The sequence below is a fragment of the Eretmochelys imbricata genome, chromosome 2 (genome assembly GCF_965152235.1).
Source record: "Eretmochelys imbricata isolate rEreImb1 chromosome 2, rEreImb1.hap1, whole genome shotgun sequence".
In the NCBI taxonomy this organism is placed as follows: domain Eukaryota; kingdom Metazoa; phylum Chordata; order Testudines; family Cheloniidae; genus Eretmochelys; species Eretmochelys imbricata.
Window position 1 is genome coordinate 164,927,289 of NC_135573.1, and position 22,943 is coordinate 164,950,231.

Here is a 22,943-nt window from a genome sequence, read left to right on the forward strand (position 1 = left end):
GCTCCAGGAAGAAATCCCAGCCAGTGTTTCACCCTAGCTGAGATTTGGGGGGCGTGTCATAAATATAAAGGGAAGGGTAAACCCCTTTGAAATCCCTCCTGGCCAGGGGAAAGCTCCTCTCACCTGTAAAGGGTTAAGAAGGTAAAGGTAACCTCGCTGGCACCTGACCAAAATGACCAATGAGGAGACAAGATACTTTCAAAAGCTGGGAGGAGGGAGAGAAACAAAGGGTCTGTGTCTGTCTGTAGTTTTCTTTGTCGGGGATAGACCAGGAATGGAGTCTTAGAACTTTTAGTAAGTAATCTAGCTAGGTACGTGTTAGATTATGAGTTCTTTAAATGGCTGAGAAAAGAATTGTGCTGAATAGAATAACTATTTCTGTCTGTGTATCTTTTTTGTAACTTAAGGTTTTGCCTAGAGGGGTTCTCTATGTTTTTGAATCTAATTACCCTGTAAGATATCTACCATCCTGATTTTACAGGGGGGATTTCTTTATTTCTATTTACTTCTATTTTTATTAAAAGTCTTCTTGTAAGAAAACTCAATGCTTTTTCATTGTTCTCAGATCCAAGGGTTTGGGTCTGTGGTCACCTATGCAAATTGGTGAGGCTTTTTACCCAACATTTCCCAGGAAAGGGGGGGGGGTGCAAGTGTTGGGAGGATTATTCATTGTTCTTAAAATCCAAGGGTCTGGGTCTGTAGTCACCTAGGCAAATTGGTGAGGCTTTTTACCAAACCTTGTCCAGGAAGTGGGGTGCAAGGTTTTGGAAAGTATTTTGGGGGGAAGGACGCGTCCAAATAGCTCTTTCCCAGTAACCAGTATTAGTTTGGTGGTGGTAGTGGCCAGTCCAAGGACAACGGGTGGAATATTTTGTACCTTGGGGAAGTTTTGACCTAAGCTGGTAAAGATAAGCTTAGGAGGTTTTTCATGCAGGTCCCCACATCTGTACCCTAGAGTTCAGAGTGGGGGAGGAACCTTGACATATGGTATTCCAGAGCTCCTCATTATACCTGAAGAAGACCTACACCAGCAATGCAGGGCACTAGACACAGAATTGGCACATGATGACATGTGCGATATTGATGCGAGTGATTTAGGTGATGAACTAAAAGCCCTTTCAAGACACATTTCAGCAGGATCAACTCCAAAGGCAGTTCTGGAATTTATGTGCACAAACAAGATGACCACCCTCTTTCCAAATGCTTTTGTTGCTCTGCACATACTTCTAACACTTCCTGTAACAGTTGCCAGTGGAGAACGCAGCTTCTCCAAGCTGAAGTTAATAAAAATACATCTACGCTCCACAGTGACACAGGAGAGGCTGGTCAGCCTTGCAACCATCTCAATAGAGCATGAGCTGGCCCAGACTGTGGACCTTCAGCAGGAAGCAGTTCAAATCTTTGAAACCAAGAAGGCACGGAAAGCATCACTTTGATTATTCAAACTGATAAAAATGCCAATGTTTACTATGCAGACAAAAAAAGTTACATTTGCTGTTCAGGCATTTGAAAGTTAAGTGTTTAAATTTTTTGAACGAGGCATTTTAAGTTGTTAGTTCTCCTTTATTGGGGTCAGTAGCAGAGCAGTACCATGAGAGGAGTAGAACAGGAAGAAGGCAGAATTGAGACCTTTCAATGTTTTGACCCAAGTGAGGGTATGGGGGGGTGTCATTTGAGCTCCCCCCTCAGGTGCCAAAATGTTGTGGGCCAACCCTGCATAAACTTACATTCTACAGGACATACTCCAACTATTGGCTGCCATAGGATTAAGAACATCCTCAGGGGTAGGTTATTACATACCAATACATCCATTTTGATATTTCTTGCATCTAGGTATTAACCATTGTCAGAAATAGGACACTTGAATAGATGGGCCACTGATCTGTATTATATGATGTTCCATATATTCCTGTGTTGTATTGTATAAGAGATATTGCTGTCACTGGAAGTGAAAAATAAACACAGTGGCCAGAAACTACCTGGAAGAAGAAAAATGAGTTATGCTTTTTTAAAATTATCCTAGTCTCCTCCAGAAAGCACAACACCAGCGTGATTCCAGCCAGCACTCAAAAATGAAGAATGACTACAAAATAGCTGTCACCTAGGTCACAGAGCTCACACTAAATCCAGTCACTGATTATCCGGAATGAACTTTTGAGATTTGCCTTAGAAATTTCCCACTAATCCCTACCCCCCATTCAAGCAAGTAAAATCCCCAACATCTTTCAGCCAAATTGCTTCACAGAAAATGACTAAAAATCTTTGTCTCCCAGATCTGAGATGCTGCAAATGGGCGACGAGATGGATCACTTGATGATTATCTATTCTGTTCATTCCTTCTGAAGCACCTGGAACTGGCCACTGGGCAGGACACGGGACTAAATGGACCTTTGGTCTGACTCAGTATGGCTGTTCTTATGTTCTTATCTACCTCTCAACTCCAGGTCGATCTCCTTCTGTCCAAATTAAGATCTCAGCCTTTTCCTCTGATGTCTCCTGATGGATGTCTAGCTGTCAGCTGAAGCTCAAGAAGGCTAAAGCAGAGCTCCTAATCCTCTTTCCACCCCCAAGCTCTCCCAGCTATCACCTGTCTTCATCACTGTGGATAACACCACCATCCTGACTGTCATAACCTCAGGCCCATAACCTGGACGTCATCTTTGGCTCAGACTGTTCTTTAAGGCTTTCTATGCAGGCTATATCTAAATCTTGCCAATTCTTTCTGTAGTACATCACTGAAATATAGCCTTTACTATCTATCCACAAAGCAAACATGCTTATCCAACCTCTCATACTTTTTTCTGCCCTGGACAAATGCAATCTTGCCCCACTCATATCCATTTGGAATGCTACTACAACAATCATTTTCAGTTTGTTGTTTTGACCATGTCACCCCTTTCTTTGCATCTGCACAGGCTCCCCCTTCTCTATCACATCAAACATAAGCTGCTTGTTTTACTCTCAAGACCTTTCACAATCTATCTTCACTCTATCATCTCTCATTCAACATCAGTCTGTGGATGCTCACCTCCAATCAGCCTGTGATGCCAGCCTCCACTACCAATTTGTTACATTTTCAAATAGTCATTTTTGTGCTTTCTCCCATGCTGCTCTCATGCTTGGGAAGTGCTTCCTGTAAACATCCACAAAGCTACCTCATTAGCCTCCTTAAAACCCTCCTCAAAACCCTGCCAGCAAAATAATTGACAATGGCTGGGACTGAGCAGGGAGATGAGGGCAGTTTTCAAGTATATAAAAGGTTGTTACAAGGAGGAGGAAGAAAAATTGTTTTCATTAACCTCTGAGGACAGGACAAGAAGTGATGGGTTTAAATTGCAGCAAGGGCAGTTTAGGTTGGACATAAGGAAAAACTTCCTAACTGTCAGGGGAGTTAAGCACTAGAATAAATTGTGTAGGGAGGTTGTGGAATCTCTGTCATCGGAGGTTTTTAAGAGCAGGTTAGATGAACACCTGTCACGAATGGTCTAGTTATTACTTATTCCTTCCTTGCATGCAGAGGACTGGACTAGATGACCTCTCAAGGTCCCTTCCAGTCCTACAATTCTATGACTTTATGATGGAGCTGCTTTGCCAAAGTGATCAATTTTGACTGGTGTTAGGTTACAAATCACTTTAGTATTGAGTACAGGGGTAATGAAATATTATTATCCTTAGTGTATTAGTAAAGGGCTGCAGAACCATACTTCGCCTGCCCTGACGGAGGGGGTCACCCTCAACTGAACCTCACTTGCTAAGCAGGGAGTAGGGATGCCAGATCCTAGTGAAGGGGGAGAAGGTGGGGACAGGTGTTCTTACCTGATGGTGTGGGCTCTGCTTAAGGAATCCTAGACACCATTTGACTCTCCACTGTTTAAAAGTAGAGCTGATTACACTCAATTGAACGTCTGTGTTTTGTTCAGTGATCACTTGAGCTGAAATCAATGATAACCAGGTGCTGAGCCTTAGACTTGGTGTGGGACTGTGTTGCAATAGAAGACACTGCACAGCCTGCACTACCAGTGAGGCTCCTGTTGAAATCACTGACAGCTGGGTTCAGTGGTGGAATCTCAGAATATGTGTCTCAGCGGAGAGACAGCGGTAGCAGAGTGCAGTGGCAATAGGGTGGCAGAGAGTGGCAGCAGAGGGACAGCAGCAGTGGCCAGTGGCATTGCTCGACGCCTTCCTACCCCTGGGTGGGAGGTGAGCTCATGTGAATGCACCTCTGAACTCTGGGTTTTTGCTGACCAAGGACGGCAACTGGTGCAGTGGAGGGAAAGGAGAGCGGTGTGTTAAAGGAACGTTTGTTCACCAGACTTTCACACCGCAAGATGAGATACTGAGGCAAAGGACACTGCCTAACATACTCTGGGGTGAGTGTTTGCTCATGCTCATATGCTTTCAGATCATGGTTGTGGTGTTCTCCCAAATTAATGCTGGTTTCCTTTTCCCTTTTTATTAGAAATTTTCTTTGATATATACAGACATTTCTTTGATATATAATGCTTGTGAGAGGGGAAGTGGCACCTCTTAGAGGTGCCCGGGGTGGTTTTAGTTTTCCCAGACTGGGTGGAGGCTTCTGTGTTGTATTGTTTTAAGAGGAACCCCTAGATACCGCAACGGGCCCTTGTTACTGCCAACTCCACCTGGCTGGAGGGTATAATAATAATGATAATTAACAATAATAAGTAATAATACATTTGTCTCCAGAAAATTCATTTCTCAAATTCATCAATCTCTAGAACTCTCATAACCTCAGTATTGAAAACTTCTCTCTCAAAATCAACAGAAATGTGACTTCCACCTACTTACTATCTGAACGGATTATGTAAAACTGTCTCTTAGCCTCATCGGTGCCAAAATCCAACATATTTTTACTGCATCTGGCCCAAGGCAGACATTGTACTGAGGCAGATTTTCCTATTAATTAGATCTCGAACTATTCCTGATTTCTTTTGCAGTGTACCACCCACTCTCAATATTTCAAATCACACTCTGCTGTACTTTTTGCATTATCTGAGTTAAGTGCATTAAGTTTCATGTAGCACTTGAGTTCCTTAGGTTCTAAGAAAAAATATAGTCAGACAATATACAAACATATTGGGTGAAATTCTGGCTCCGTCAAAGTCAGTGACAAAACTCCCATTGACTCCAGCAAAGCCAAGATTTCACCCCTTATAAATGTACAGTAAGCACAAAGGCACCAATCTTGCAATCTGTTCTGTGTGCATGTGTGCCTCCATGCAAAGAATCATTGATGTTGAGAGGCCCCAGTGGTATATTATAGGGTTCAATTCTATAATGGGAGGATAGATTAAATTACCTCAGAAAGCCTTTAATTTCTATTACTCTATTGTTTATTATCCTCAGCTCTTTACACCACTTCACTGATTTCTGTGGAAATACATATTCCATGATCACCATTCTACATTTGTAATTTAGAACATACATCTACTTGTTACATCATTTGTCATATATTCATCATGACTGGTATTTATATTCTATATCAGGTATCTATGCTGGTCCTGCCTGTAGTATATTGTTTGTGTTATCTTTAAAGATATAATAAAGCTTTAAGAAAGAACAAATCAATTCTTATAAACAGAGAAATTCCTAATTTATTTTACACTGGTTCAAAAGGAGCTGCATAAATATAAAGTCTGAATTTTTCCAATATACATCAGTTTAGATGTACATTAAGAACTGGTGCTAATAAATATAAAACTGAGATCCCGTGCATTCATATGAATGCTTTGCACTTGGATAGTATTTTCATCAAAGGCTCTCAAAGCATTTTATAAACACTAAGGGTTAGATTCTATCACCCTTGCTCATGATGACTATTACCATTATCCTCAAATAGTTCTGTTTTTACATTACCTGAGGAGTAAGATACTACTCAGTCTAAATAAGATGTCAGAATTTGACCTCAGTCTCTATTCAAGCCAGCTTTCTCAGGGAGATGCTCTGGATGTTTTAATAAATCTATTCCATTTCAAAGTAAGTTTTATTAATGTCATTTTACATATATGTAAACTGTGACAAGAGAATTTAAATGACTTTCCCAAACACACCTAGTGGATTAGTGACAGAGCTGGGAAGATGCAAGAGTCCTGATTCCCAGGCCCCAGCCCAAAGCACTAGATCACACAGACTCCACTATTCCAATTACATCAGATATCACATCAGGATGTAAGAGATATTTTATGATTTTTTTGAAGTAATTGGACAGTCTGGATGAGATTTTCAAAATTGCCAAAGGGGTTCCCATTTAAATTAAAAGGAATTGAATGTCCAAATTCTTTAAGACAGGTTTCAGAGTAACAGCCATGTTAGTCTGTATTCGCAAAAAGAAAAGGAGTACTTGTGGCACCTTAGAGACTAACCAATGTATTTGAGCATAAGCTTTCGTGAGCTACAGCTCACTTCATTGGATGCATACTGTGGAAAATACAGAAGATGTTCTTATGCGTACAAACCATGAAAAAATGGGCGTTTACCATTACAAAAGGTTTTCTCTCCCCCCACCCAACTCTCCTGCTGGTAATAGCTTATCTAAAGTGATCACTCTCCTTACCATGTGTATGATAATCAAGTTGGGCCATTTCCAGCATAAATCCAGGTTTTCTCCCCCCTCCCCGCCCACAAACCCACTCTCCTGTTGGTAATAGCTTATCTAAAGTGATGACTCTCCTTACAATGTGTATGATAATCAAGGTGGGCCATTTCCAGCACAAATCCAGGGTTTAACAAGAACGTCTGGGGGGCAGCGGGGGGTAGGAAAAAACAAGGGGAAATAGGTTACCTTGCATAATGACTTAGCCACTCCCAGTCTCTATTCAAGCCTAAGTTAATTGTATCCAATTTGCAAATGAATTCCAATTCAACAGTCTCTCGCTGGAGTCTGGTTTTGAAGTTTTTCTGTTGTAATATCGCAACTTTCATGTCTGTAATCGCGTGACCAGAGAGATTGAAGTGTTCTCCGACTGGTTTATGAATGTTAATTCTTGACATCTGATTTGTGTCCATTTATTCTTTTACGTAGAGACTGTCCAGTTTGACCAATGTACATGGCAGAGGGGCACTGCTGGCACATGATGGCATATATCACATTGGTAGTTGCGCAGGTGAACGAGCCTCTGATAGTGTGGCTGATGTTATTAGGCCCTGTGATGGTGTCCCCTGAATAGATATGTGGGCACAGTTGGCAACGGGCTTTGTTGAAAGGATAGGTTCCTCGGTTAGTGGTTCTGTTGTGTGGTATGTGGTTGCTGGTGAGTATTTGCTTCAGGTTGGGGGGCTGTCTGTAGGCAAGGACTGGCCTGTCTCCCAAGATTTGTGAGAGTGTTTGGTTATCCTTCAGGATAGGTTGTAGATCCTTAATAATGCATTGGAGGGGTTTTAGTTGGGGGCTGAAGGTGACGGCTAGTGGCGTTCTGTTATTTTCTTTGTAGGGCCTGTCCTGTGGTAGGTGACTTCTGGGAACTCTTCTGGCTCTATCAATCTGTTTCTTCACTTCCGCAGGTGGGTACTGTAGTTGTAAGAATGCTTGATAGAGATCTTGTTTGTCTCTGTCTGAGGGGTTGGAGCAAATGCGGTTGTATCACAGAGCTTGTCTGTAGACTATGGATCGTGTGGTGTGGTCAGGGTGAAAGGTGGAGGCATGTAGGTAGGAATAGCAGTCAGTAGGTTTCCGGTATAGGGTGGTGTTTATGTGACCATCGTTTATTAGCACTGTAGTGTCCAGGAAGTGGATCTCTTGTGTGGACTGGACCAGGCTGAGGTTGATGGTGGGATGGAAATTGTTGAAATCATGGTGGAATTCCTCAAGGGCTTCTTTTCCATGGGTCCAGATGATGAAGATGTCATCAATATAGCGCAAGTAGAGTAGGGGCGTTAGGGGACAAGAGCTGAGGAAGCGTTGTTCTAAGTCAGCCATAAAAATGTTGGCATACTGTGGGGCCATGCGGGTACCCATAGCAGTGCCGCTGATTTGAAGGTATACATTGTCCCCAAATGTAAAATAGTTATGGGTAAGGACAAAGTCACAAAGTTCAGCCACCAGGTTAGCCGTGACATTATCGGGGATAGTGTTCTTGACAGCTTGTAGTCCATCTTTGTGTGGAATGTTGGTGTAGAGGGCTTCTACATCCATAGTGGCCAGGATGGTGTTATCAGGAAGATCACCGATGGATTGTAGTTTCCTCAGGAAGTCAGTGGTGTCTCGAAGGTAGCTGGGAGTGCTGGTAGCGTAGGGCCTGAGGAGGGAGTCTACATAGCCAGACAATCCTGCTGTCAGGGTGCCAATGCCTGAGATGATGGGGCGCCCAGGATTTCCAGGTTTATGGATCTTGGGTAGTAGAATATCCCAGTTCGAGGTTCCAGCGGTGTGTCTGTGCGGATTTGATCTTGTGCTTTTTCAGGGAGTTTCTTGAGCAAATGCTGTAGTTTCTTTTGGTAACTCTCAGTGGGATCAGAGGGTAATGGCTTGTAGAAAGTGGTGTTGGAGAGCTGCCGAGCAGCCTCTTGTTCATATTCCAACCTATTCATGATGACAACAGCACCTCCTTTGTCAGCCTTTTTGATTATGATGTCAGAGTTGTTTCTGAGGCTGTGGATGGCATTGTGTTCTGCACGGCTGAGGTTATGGGGCAAGTGATGCTGCTTTTCCACAATTTCAGCCTGTCCATGTCGGCGGAAGTATTCTATGTAGAAGTCCAGTCTGCTGTTTCGACCTTCAGGAGGAGTCCACCTAGAATCCTTCTTTTTGTAGTGTTGGTAGGGAGGTCTCTGTGGATTAGTATGTTGTTCAGAGGTGTGTTGGAAATATTCCTTGAGTCGGAGACTTTAAGTAGCTTTGAAATTCTCAGTCTCTACATATTGCTTTTATTTTTTAGAGTAAAACGTTACCACCTGTCTAACTCTTTGTTCATAAATGCATAAAGTACCATAAACTAAATGCCTTGGCAGTTAAAAAAAATCTGCATGACCTGCTGGCTGTGTCAGTTGGTCAGAAGTTAACCAGGCTTCAAAACCAAAGTAATTTTGACATCTACATATCATGTCCTCTTTGATGGTATATGACATGTATAGACATGTTTAGGAGGAAAAAGTTTTCAATGGGCCAAGCTAATAATATTTTATTATTATTGTTAAAATCCTACACAGACTATAAAAGGTAAAATTTTGCATTTCACTTATAAATGCTTAATCCATTTAAAAGTAATATTCATTGTCATTAAATGAAAAATAATTATCTCTTTAATATTTATTGAAAACAATAAAAAGACAATTGGTCATGAATGTGTCAAACATTAGAGAACATAGGAAAATAATAAGTGATTTCACTTAATTACTGTTCAGTATTGACCTTTTATTTTAGTAGATTCATAAATTTGAAATCCAGAAGGGACCATTATGATTACCAAGTGTGGTCCCCTGTATAATGTAGGTCATAGAATTTCACCCACTAATTCGAGCATCCAGTCCAATAACTGATGGTCAGATTAGAGTGGTATCTTTCAGAAAGTCATCCAATTTTGATATAAAGATGCCAAGTTATCTTGAATTTACCTTTTCCAATCGCTAATTCAACTTAATGTTAAAAACTTGCATGTGGATTTTAGTTTGTACTTTGCTAACTTCAACTTCTAACCACTGGATCTTGTTAGGTCTTTTTCTGACAGATCAGGACCTGATCCATTGTCCATATAAGTCAAAGTGGAAAACTCCCATTGACTTCAGGTAGCTTGTATCAAACCACCAAAAAGCCCCAAAGTAGCAGATATCTTCTCTCTGTGTAAGTACTTATAGACCATGATCAAGTCACCACTTAACCTTCCAGTTCATGGAACAATTGGAGCAACAGCGGAATGTCACAGAGAATCTGTTAGAACTGTCTGAAAGAAAATCCATGAAAAAATTTGAAAAAGGAGTTTTATATATATATATTGCCTTTGAGAAATGATGAGTTCCCCTACTCTCTCTCCTCACTACTTTGTTGGATCTGGGTCTCCATCTCTGCCTTTCAGCCCCTGATGTTGGCACGGGGCAGGAAGAGAGCATGTTAGAGCTATGCTACACCTATCATCCACTGGTGTAGGGTTTTTTAAGGACCTTACATCAATCATGGGTTTCCTGATCTCTTCCTATATTGGTGGAGGACAGAATCTTGCCCAAGCTGTTTTGACACAGTTAACGTTGAGGAATAGTTAGCATGTCTTTACAACTTTGCTGTTTTATGTTAGATATAGATTATATTCTCCAGGAGTGATAGTCTAACATTATGTAGCTACCTTAACTAAAGTTTCTAAAGATTCAACACACAAAATATTTAGCTCTTCAGTTACTGGTATGATATCTACAGGACTATATCAGACAGTACATATATTTATTCTGTGTAACACAGAGATGGGCCTAAATCTAAATATCAGATCTGAATACTACTGAAATTTGGGGAAGTTTGGATCCACATCTGAATACAGATTTTGGCCAATCTCTGATATTTTAAATAAAAGTACTAAATGTTAGAAATATCCTATGCAGTATAGTTTTATCCATATTGTTCCCAGTATATTAGAGAGACAAGGTGGGTGAGGTAATATCTTTGACTGGACAAACTTCTGTTGGTGAGAGAGACAAACTTGCATTTCACACAGAGCTCTTCTTCAGGTCCCTATCATTTATCCTATACACTTCAGAGAGGTTACATTCCAATAACTCTTGAGATTTATAAGAGCAATGAAATCTCAATAAGGACAGGGAGATTTACTATCATAAATTTGGAACCAAAGTCATTTAATCAGTAGCTATCCACTATTATCTGAGAAAAGATACCCAAAGCTACATAAAATTATTAACAAAATAAAATGTTTTAATGTACTGTAAATCTATTTACTGAATTGCCGTTCACACAAAACATTGCTAAACTAGTACATATAAAAAGGTGCTTGATAAAGCAAGTCTGAATCATAACATGATCCTAAGAGTTTATGAACTACTGCAATTATTCTATACTTGTTGTCACAAATAAGCATATTTAATTAAAAGAAAGCCTTTCCATTATTATATACTAAATCATGTTATGATCGTTTTATTAGTAATAAATACACACTCCACAATTTCCATAGTAGTGATGGAAATCCTGCCAAATCATAGAATTCAAATTTTTCTGCTGTTAATAAGTAAATCTTTTGGTGAAAAATTTAGATGCTGGAGACTGTAAATGCTGACAAAGTTCCCTCAAATTTTGCAAAATGATGTCATTTCAGGAAAAAGATATCATGCAGCCTTACTGACATCTACACATTAGATGCTCTTCTTCTGAATTGCCAATGCTAATTAAATACAAATTATCATCTTGTCAGATACTGATTATCCAATATTGTTTGTTAAATCAACATATTTGGAGTAGAGATGGACAAAAAATATACCTCAAAAATTGCTCTTAAGAAGTACATGCTTTGCCTGACTTTGTGCCCCTTTTGTGTCATTCCTTTCAGGCTCCAAATCAGCAAAACACTCAACGTAAAGTGCTTAAATTTAAAACAAAAACAAAAACCATGGGTAATCCCATGCATGTCAATGGTGCTAAAGCATGTGCTTAAAGTTAAGGACATGCTTAAGTGTTTTCCTGAGTATGAACTACAATGAATAGTCTAGCAAATGAGTTTTTTGGCAGGAAAGTTAATTAAAACAGATCATTTTAAGCATATATTACAAATTATTTGCAAAATAGTCCATTTTGAACTCATTAACACAAGTATTTGCATCAGAAACCTGATTCTAAGACTTATATTGTCTAATAATGATAGAGAATGATACTGTGGAACTTCTGTGTTCTATCAAAGTCAAATAAAATCAACAAACACGGCTTGAATTTTGAAACCAAATATTCCAAATCAATATTTGCAAATAAGTTGGGAACAATTATTCTTCTATGACTTCTAGACAAATAAAATTTTACAAATTTGTATTGCCAAATGTTAGGAATTTAAATCCATATTCAGTAGAACTGATTAAAATGGTTTCCTCAAAACATTGTTTTGACCAGAATGAAAATTTTCATGCAAAATGGTGAAATATTCTATTTTTCACTGAAAAATCAAAAAACATTTTTTGATGAAAAAAATCCATGAAAACTGAAAAATTGAACTAAAAATGGTTGCATAAACCAAATATTTTTGAATTTCCATTTCAAAAACCAAACCTTTCATGTGAGATTTCTACAAAAAAACAAAACAACCCCCCGCCCCCAAACAATAAAAATGGAAGTTTTTCCACACAAAAAAGTTGGTATTTTTCAACCTGCTTTAATATTTTGGCACTTAAATCTGGCCTAAGTACATGCCACTCAGTAGGACTTGTAGTGTTTAGCATCTCTAAAAATCAAGCCACCTATTTAGATGCATAAATGTGGATATAGGTACCTGATTTTAGGCAACCATATTTGAAAAATTTAAACATGGCTTGTCAGGTTGGATCTGATGACATACAGTAGGAGATATCTTTTCCAGGGTACTCTTGTAAGACTGAAGTGTTGTTGGGTTTTTTTTTTGTATAACAATCCAATGCAGTATGCTTGCTTATTATAATATCTGTTAATGACAAACTTTCCCTTATCTCTTCCATCCTCTTTACAGAATGATTAATTACATCTATAGAATACATGACAAAACATTTAAATTAAATATGTTGTAGCACTTGAAAACTGTAAATGCAAATCTGTTTTATTCTCTCTACTTTCTTTCCACTCACTACATATGTCTTTGGGCTTGGCTACACTTGCGAGTTACCACGCAATAAAGGAGCCCCGGGCACACTAGCTCACTACCCATCCACACTGGCGAGGCATGTAGAGCGCTCTGACTCCACAGCTACAGTGCTGCTGGTACTCCACCTCGGCGAGTGGAATAACATTAGCTGCGCCCTCGCTGGAGTGCCACGGCGCCAGTGTGAATGAAGTTTTGCTTTACTGCACTCTGATCAGCCTCCGGGAAAGTCCCATAATCCCCTTAAATCAAGTGGCCACTCTTGTCATTGTTTGGAATCGGCTGTAGGAATGCAGATATGCCCTTCAAAAGCTCCGTTTCTGACTGCTGGCTGCTTATCTGCTCCAAGACAAAGCAACCATTAGTGTGGAATGTTGTGTGTGAGAAAGAGAGGCAGGGAGGCGAGGGTGGTCTGCTATTGTCTGAACTTACAAGACAGCATGCTGACATGCTCTCAGCCCCCCAAGACCCACTCTCTCTCCCCCCACATACACACAAGACACTCCCTGTCATACTCCACCCCACCCCACCCCATTTGAAAAGCAGGTTGCAGCCACTTGCATGCTGGGATAACTGCCCATAATGCACCGCTCCCAATGCCGCTGCAAGTGCCGTAAATGTGGCCACGCCAGTGCACTTGAAGCTGTCAGTGTGGACATGCAGTGCTTTCCCAACTGCGCTCTCCGAAGGTGGGTTTAACTCAAAGCGATCTACAAGTGTAGCCATGCCCTTAGTCCTGGAAACTTAATCCTAAAAAACAGTACTTAAAACCTGTTCTAAAACCCAGCCTCACTCCTGACTAAAACTCTCACTCTTCAACTATGAAGATTTGCTGCCTGCCCCCTGCCACAGAGGAGCACATTGTCTTTGAAGAGATGCAAATCAGTGAATCCCTAACACACCCAGGGAAGGAAACATGGACTAATAAACAGCACAACCTTTTACTAGCTACAGTACTGGTATGACACCAATCACCCTCATACTGGAAGCCTAGATGCACAAAATACTTTAGGAGCCTAAGTCACTATTTTGTGGCTCCTTTGTCCCAGTTTTGGGACCACTCTGATATACAACCCTGTAGGCACTTAAACTCACTCAGTGCCTAAGTTTTTCTCTAGGTACCTCTGTTTCTGCCTCTGAGCATGTGCACGGCTGCCTCCCTCTAGGCATCCAGACACCTATCTCCATCTAAGCCCAGAGTGATTCACAAAGCAGGGCGGAAAAGGCGTTTGTTTGAGTAAGTGATGGCCAGGGGCCTGACCCAGTAGCACCTTCTGAGCATGCCTACTGGATCGGGCTCTTCTGGCGAGTTCAAACAAAACAACTTGGGGTGGAGGATCTCCTTTGTAACCTTTAGCCCAGTGGTTACAGAATTCACTTGGGATGGGGAGACCCCCAGTTCAAATCCCCCTTGGGCTCTGCTACCTCTCAAGTGAGTTCCCCTAACCACCGGGCTATGACATATTCTGATGTAGGACTCCCTTAGTCTCTCCTGTTGAAGGTGTTGCACTCTGGATAAATAATTAAATAGTCATTGGCGCAGGTGGAGGATCCCAGGTCTCACACATCCTGAGTGAGTGCCATATCCATCAGGCTACAGAGTCATTTTCATGCTTATGCTTTTCTCTTTCTCTCTGGCCCAAGTGACTCTTCTTGGGGGTAAATTACAGCCCCCTTTACACTCTGAGAGATATGTAAAGGGTCCTTAATGTAAATGAGAATCTGATTCATTATTTTTGTGACTACATATTTATACGATTTATGTGACCACTGAAATTACCAATTTCTATGCAAACTTACCATTCTTTACTGTTACTTTGTCCCCCATCCCACTGTATCCCCATTTAGCCACCTGCTGTGTCTTGTGATAGTCCTAGATTTTGAGTTCTCTGGGGCAAGGATTCTCTTTCTTTAACTTGGTTGTATAGTGCCTTGGTTTTTGACTGGGGCCTCTAGTTGCAATCCTAATAATAATAATCAGAGTAGCTAAAAAGCAAAGAAAAAAAAATCACAGGGCACAAAACACTGAAAAATGGTGAAATTTTAACGAAACGTTTGGATTAACAAAACCAGAACAAAACAAAACCCTCCCAACATTTCACTGAAATATTTTGGGTTTTGGTTTTGTTCCTCAATAAAAAAAAAAATAATTGTGACAGAAAATGTCAAAACCTCAAAATGTGAAACGTATAAGCCACCTCTAATAATTGTTTTTTACTGCTAATATTATATAATATTTCAGCAATATGGTATTGTCACAAAAATTCTTCATTTCTTTTACTCCCACATAAGAAAGGGATACATTGATGGAATAGAGAACAAAATGAAGAAGGATGGCGAAAAACAAAATACAGGCACGCGGGAAAGTTGAAATAGAATAGAAGAAAAAGATTTGATGCATAAGTATATTATTACAGGATGAGCAGATGGACATCTTTTCTTCTTCAGTAGCTCTGTTTTTATAAACACTTTTATTTATATCTACCAGCAAGTTTGCTCTGCTAAAGATACATCCGTCTGAGGATGGATTCACAGAGGGCCTTCCTTTTTTTGTGGGTCAGCAAATGGTTAACTATAGCTGGAAGCAGCCTGCTCTCTACCCTAGGAAACTCATTATATAGTAAGTGTGTGTCCAGATATGCTCTCAGCAGTGTTTAACAACTAAATCACAGACCTTAGGAAATAGCTGTTACTACTGATTGTCAATTCTTTTACCTGGTGGTACAATTAATTTATAAAAAGTTAAGTTTTGGGTTTACTGGTTGTAAATAATTAACTTTATCTCATACACTGGAGCTCAATTTCAAGGTTCAATAAATTAAAATAATTCTCTGTGCTTGTATGTCATAAATATTCTTTATTACATAGTTTTAGGTCAAAAGCAGACTATAAGGAATTAACCAGTAAAGGAGTAAACTTGCTTGAACTCAAAGAAAGTGATTTTTAATATCCAACATATTTTCTAGACCACTTATTAATTGTGTCTGCTTCTTGTTGTGCAAAATGAATAATGCATTGATTTAACTTCATGCAGAGAATTTAGTGCATCTTATTATTTAAGATAAAACCAATATATTCCTTTAGCCCAAATTAGAAGGTAATCTTTGTATGTCTCACATAATTGTCCATCATTTATTTTTTTTTCTTATTGTCCAAATGAAATGGGATGAGTCTAAGTTACAAATGTGAAGAATTTGTTGTGATCCCTTTTTGGACTTTTACAGGTTTTATTTTTCATGCTCATTGCACAGTGCCTTCCATTCCAAGCTTAGAGGCATGAAAGTATAATTAAAATACATCATTTGAGATGAGAAACAGACAAATTAATTGGCTCGGAAGCCTAATTTATATTCTTTAAACATTTATGGGGATGCTACAATGAACAAAGGAATATCACTCCAAATGAATCATTATCACCTTCAATGTAACTTTTTATGCTACCTTTGAAAAATCTCTTGGTATCTAATCACGTTGTAAATAATGCAGAGCTAATTATAATTTGCCACAAGGTGATGTCTCAAATTCTGGAAGGCTTCCTTTAGTGAATTCTTTAGATGTTAAATGAGAAACAGGACAATCTGCATACAGCCAGTATGGTATAGTTTACATTTTTGTAGAAAGCATATTCACTTGTACAAATAGCATATGCAGTGTCTAAAAGTCTAAAAATAACCTATTGTGCCTAAAGGAGAAACATTGTTTTTTCTTTTCTTTTCATAAACTTGTGTGTTTGAAAAAATAAATATCAGCAAATTTAGCATTTCAAACAGCAATACACTGAAGAAAATATGTCATTGGTGGTGTTGGATATAATGAAATGTAAGCAGGTGCACTTCAGCTTGGCAGGGTAAATCACATATAAAAATATACACAGTCTACTGAGCAGGTGACCATACTAGAAAACCTGCCACCAAAACCACGGCTGATGTTCACCCTTGTTGAAAGTCACAGAAGGTAAGCCATGGACTGAATGAATATGAAAACTCAGCTAATTACCTTCTCTCTCCAGCTGAGAGGAAAAGAGTGCGGGGGCACTGGCTTGATAGCATGAGGAAAGTGGCACTGTCACTGCTCATAAGGTACCTGCATTGTACATAGAGACAAATGGGTGGCCTAATCTAGCACCCACTGGAGTCAATGGCAATGTTTCCATTGACTTCAGTCCTGCAAAATCAGGGTCCCAGTGCTCTGTTGCCTTACACCAGGCAGTACTATTTACACCAGTGCAAAATATGTTATACTCTCTTTGTACTAGGGTAAATACAAGGAGAAGGACAATGGAGAATTAGGCCTGATGTCAGCTTCATCTCTAGCACCTTTTTCACAAGTGTTACAACAACTTACTACACTCATGGACACTGCTAACCTTGATGAAACATCCAGACGCATATATTTTTAGGAAGAGTGCATCTTTCAGAGCCTATTTGGGTGCTCAGTTGGATAACGTGTACTCTTTTTTAAATTCTTCAGTAAACTGGATATAACAACCCAAGCATATTTTAGTCCATACAGGATCACGGATGTTTCCTACCGCAGAAATAATTGTAGCAAAGAAACTGTTTAAACCAACTGGCCTCCCTCCTTAGAAAGAAATGCCTGCCTTCCTCTAACCTGGAATATTGAATTCCCCTTCTCCATTTGCATTAAATCAACCCCCAAATCATCATCTTAGTTACTGACATTTGGAGTTGGGTTGGGGAATTGCCCAGTTTGCTTTTGATCTGATACAATAACAATAACTGCTTCTCTTGCTGATTGTAGCCGATTTATGATTGATAATGTCATATTTTAAACATTCTGCAATACAGAAGTCCAGAAATACTCCATGAAATGTTTTCCTTCCATTATTTATAACTTAATAGGATCAAGCCTTCCATTTTTAAAATACTTTGAAAACTAAGGCTAATGTACCTCTCACCACGACTCCCATTCCTGAAATCTGCTGTCATTTTGACTGCTTTGTGCTACTACTCTTCTGTACACACCGGACTAAAAAAAAATCACTAAAACCTTGAATCCTACTCCTTGGTAGCAAGGGAGGAAAAGAGAGAGATATCACCCTCATTTTTTTTTTACTCTTGGGAGGTGCTCATATACTTCAATGATGAGTGACATGGATATATAGATAAGCAAATACAGTCTTCACTCATAGGCCACATAAAGGTTACATTAACCAAAATCTTCTTCATCACCACTGTTCGTACACTCCCTATATCCCTTTCTTGCTCAGAACATTTTAAAGTTCTTTAGCGGGATAGACTTCAACAGTTGAAAACAACTTTTTTTAGCCTGATCATGATTTTCTAACTCATTCATCATGATTCTCAGACCAGTGGCTTCCTGCATCTGGAGGCTAAGCATCTGTCTCATAAATTATCCAGATGACAGTCTAATAGCATCTCTCTCTCTCAACCAAGCGCTCAAACTTTTTAGATCAGCTCTTCAAGCTCTTCATTATATATAATAGTCTGGTATTTCTTGTCCACCTCCTGCCATAGAACACATTTTGGATTCTCCCCAGATCTCAGCATTCTCAGCCTTATGGATCTCTTCCAGGTGTCTGTTATTTCTGGTGAATATGAACTGAATAAACCTAGTAGTCCATCTGTAAGGACATCATACTCAGGACCTATGTGTAAATCTTGATGTGTCTAGACATTCCAGGAACCAAACATCTCCCCTGTGTTCCCTTAAAGCCCTTTTTCAGAAGTGTTTATGAACTCTATATTATATAGATATGAAAAAATACCAACTGTAGAAAGACAGGAAATATCTACCTTTTGGTATTCAGAAAAGTAGGCATTTTATTCATACCAAACTCTGAAAGCCCTTGCTTTAGACAAAATAATTATCCGCCTCTTAACATACTTCTTGATCCTCAATTGGTTACAAAATGTACTTTAGTGATTTGGAGGGCAATTTCTTTCCTCTAAAATCACATTCCAAAGCTACAATTTCCTGCTGTATTTATAAATTCACCTTCATTTCAGAAAACAGCTGATGTTTTAGGTAGGAGGAAGGAGAGCATCATGGTGGGATCACAATGGATACAGAGACACTACTATTTGACTCATGTGACCCAGCAAGAAAGCTCAAATACCAACTTTCAAACAGGATGTCCCAGAGTAAAAGATTTCGAATAATAAATAAATTCAAGAAAATCTCCATCTGTTTGTGGACATTTGTTGAACATCAAAAGAGATGAAATTAATCAAGTAGCTTATTCATTGCACATGATCTTCTCATTTCTAATTAGGAGGACATACTCAAAAGAATCTAGGTTTCCCCTCTTGCTCCAGAGGTCAGATGAAAAAGCACCGTTGCAACTCCTAAGCGCTGCTGAATCTCCTCCTTTGTTAGCTATGCTGAACTGAGTGCCTAGTAGACAGTGTTGTGCTAATACAGGAAACAGCTGAGGGATCCAGGTTGACTAGTACAAGTGTAATCCTTCTGCCAGGGGCCAATGGCAGCAAGGACTGGGTTTGATATGTCTAAGAATCACTTTTCTAAAATAAAGAGAACTCTGACTCCCACTTCTGACTCTGGGAAATTAAAACCTAACCTCCCAGGTTACCTTTGCAGGTAGTTCCTCCCCACCCAGTTGTCCTTGAGATCATGGAACCAAAAATACCTTTTCTTATGGGGAAAAACTATCAAAAGAACTATAAAGACCCTATATATATTTAAATACAAGAAACTGAGCAACCCAAATCACTGTATCAGATCAGGCGTTTGGTCAGCTGCTCACTTCCAAATAATAATTATCTGATTTATGGAGTCATGGTAGTCCCACCATGATGCTCTCCTTCCTCCCACCTAAACCTCAGCTTGCAGGTCCAGTTAGACTCAGGTGTAATCAAGGAGCAGCATTAGCAGGCTCTTCTTCACTGGTCTGTTCCAGTACAGAGAAAGCCTTTCTGCCATGCCTCTGTGATGTGCAGCTACCTGGTTCAGTTCTGTGATATCAGATCTGCTTCCTCCAGCCTAGTGGCCTGGGGGACAGTGAAACGAGTTTAGTGCTGCCACCATCTGTTTTGTTGCTGAGCTGTCAGTTCTGCATCATCATGAAGCTAGTCAGGTCATGCTGTGAAGTCAGATCTGCACCACTGCTGCCTCAGATTTAGTAAGACCTGGCTGCAAAGTCAGCTCTGCACCACCACCAGTCCAGTCTGGCCAGGTCCTGTAGATCCAAACCACACAGGACACAGAACCTCCAGGAGGAGAATCAAGAGCAAAGCAGTGACCTTACCCAGTCTCTTTGGAATATCGCTCTTGATCTCAGGACAGAGGCCTTTACCCCTATTGAGGGTGGATACCATTAGCAAACCAAAATCTACTTCACATAAATTCAGGGTGACCCATTCATCCCAGTGTACAATTCCTTTACCCTGTGACAAGTACAGTAATAATAAAGATCTATTATCATGTATACAAGCAAAACAAACAAATTGCAACTAAAGCAATAAAGTTCAAGAGGTGGAATTATGGATAAGTAACATCATAATTTATTTAAATGAAGTTGGCCAGCGTTGGCTTTTCCACTCTTTCCCTATAAAGGGAGGCAGAACGTTCCATCCCTGTACATTTTTTGCCCCCTGGGCTTTACACGTATAAAGTTGATGGCCTCACCTATAATTGAATCATGGTTGAATATAACTTTTTGAGCCACCAGACTTCCACTGAGTAATGTTCATTGTAGATTAAGGTTCCTGATAGTTAATGACCTAATATTCAAGTGTGGCACTAAAATGAGAGCCTTGTCAAGAAAGATGGGACACATTAACATATCAATTAGATTTCTTCTCCAGCACCTGGTCTCCCATGGTCATCATATCAAGGATTGAAAGATCCAGTTCACAGAGTCGACCCATGCTCAATGTTCTAACTCCCCAGCTCCTGGCAGCACCATACAACCACCATTCAACAGCCATCAAACCAGCATTACTGCCAGCGCTGGGAACATATCAGGAACATGTCCTCCAGAGCTGAGTGCAAGAGCCTTACAAATCCTGCCTTAAACTCCTCAGCAAAGAGAAATGTCCATGTCAGAAAGGGAACAACATCCCTGCTGCCCATAACTCCCCAAATAAGCTTCTGAACTAACTCTCCGCTGGAAATAAGAGTTAGTTATCTGCCCAACAGGTTTCCTATATTTTTAATCACCATATCTCATACTGGCTCTTAATTATTATCCTTCCTAGCATTGAGCCCTAAGGCTGTCCTCCATGAAGTATCAATCAGCTCCATCTCAATTCTGGATTTACATTTCTGGAGAGTAAGTCTCCAGAGCCAGTATTACATATTCACATCCCCTGAACTTTCAGCCACCTTTACAAGTAAATAAAAAGCAAACATTATTTTCAAGTTGGAAATTGTTTGGTTAAAGAGTGCAGCTGAGGAACTGTAGATCTGTACTTGTTATTTTTGTCTTTCTCTGTTAGAGAAATATCGATTTTTATTTTGTCTCTTCTTTCTTATAGGTAAAGAAGTCACTGAGCTGTTTTAAATTTAGTTTTCCATCAATATCATCAGCAGAGCACAGCTCTGGAAATAGAGTTTCTTATACAATTTATGCTTTTTTTTAGTGAAGAGAACTTGAATACATAGTGGATAATGAATTAATAAAAAATAGTTACTTAAGATCTTGAAGACTATCTCCTCTACTTTTTAACAGTGCTAATGGAGGGTACATTTGGAATCTAAATAACTCTGGAGTATTCTTTTAAATTTGTGTCTGAGTATGTGTCCCCCTGAAAACACAAACACTTAATAAGAGAATGTTTTGAATTTGCATAGTTTTTATCACAGTAAGTGGATCAATTGTAAAAATAGTCATAGTGGGACAGATTTTCATAGATTTGCACACATTTGCTTCTGCACAGTTATGCACACCTACTTTTTTGCATGTTAAAAGAGTACCAAATTGCATGTATAAATGGAGTGTTTGCCCACATATGGCCAATTAGGCATGTACAATAACTGGTCATATATGTATGCAAGTACCAGATTTGCATGCCAAACCAAAAATGGTAAATGTATCATGCTGGTGTGACACTGACCTCCTTTGTAAAGAGGTTTGAGACCTGCTGATGAGAAGTGCTGTATAGGAGCTAGGATAATGTTTATCAGCCCCCCTGCTTTGTAGAATCTGAGGAAATGCAGCTGGGTGAGACGAGAACACAAGGAGGTAGGATATTTCCTGTATAGCCATTTGCAGAGGCATCTTGTACTTGGAAGGGGGAGAAACATGCAGTTCTTGCTGCAGAAACCTAAGTGTATGCACTGTCTCTGGCATCTTCCCACCCTGCATGTGTGAAAAAATGATGTGAGAGGCTGATTTCAGGACAAGCTAAGCAGCTAGAACTGCAGCTGGTGCCACAGGGGTTTGATGTGGCCATCAGTGATGGATGAAGATATGTGGGACGTAGTCTGTACTGTAATCCTAAAATAAAAAGTCAGAGATGGACTCTGGTCCTTAATGTGTGGGTCCACTCCAAAAAGTGACTGTCTAAAAATGACTCCTACTTACTCAGCAGATGAGATTCCCTGAGCATATATTCAGAGTCATAGCTGATTAATTTAAGTGTAAACATTACTTTTTAATGCTGTTTATTCCTAAAAGAGAAAACTGAAGCACAAACACAGTACTGGTAGACTGAGCTAGAGTTTAGCCTGACTCATGCCTTGTGAACATAATTGTTACAGCGTCAAATGCTACTCCTGTTTGCTCCTGTGTATCCCTTCAGCTGACAAAGTGATTTTCAAGGTGTATGAGATGGTAGGATTTGACCAGCACCACCTATATTACTTGTAATTATGCACCATGCCAGAAAGAATCCAGACTGACATTGAGCTACGAGGCTAAATTTGCAGGGCTGGCAGTTACAAAGAACAAACAAACAAACAAACAAAGTTACTGTTTTATTTGTCCACTATGCAAGTTTGGTATTGAGGCCACTCAGACACATAAATATTAAATCCCTTGGTGCTGTTTTTAAAGTTACTTTTCAGAGTAGAATGTGGTTTAAGGTGGAAACCCAACTCTTGCCCCTCAAAATACAAGTAACCGTACTGTCGAATAAGGAAGTAGTTCATATGTGTTCAGCTTTTGGGATGACTTTTAGCAATGGGCCCATCTAATACCACCTATAGAAGAAATTGGTGGCAAAACAATAG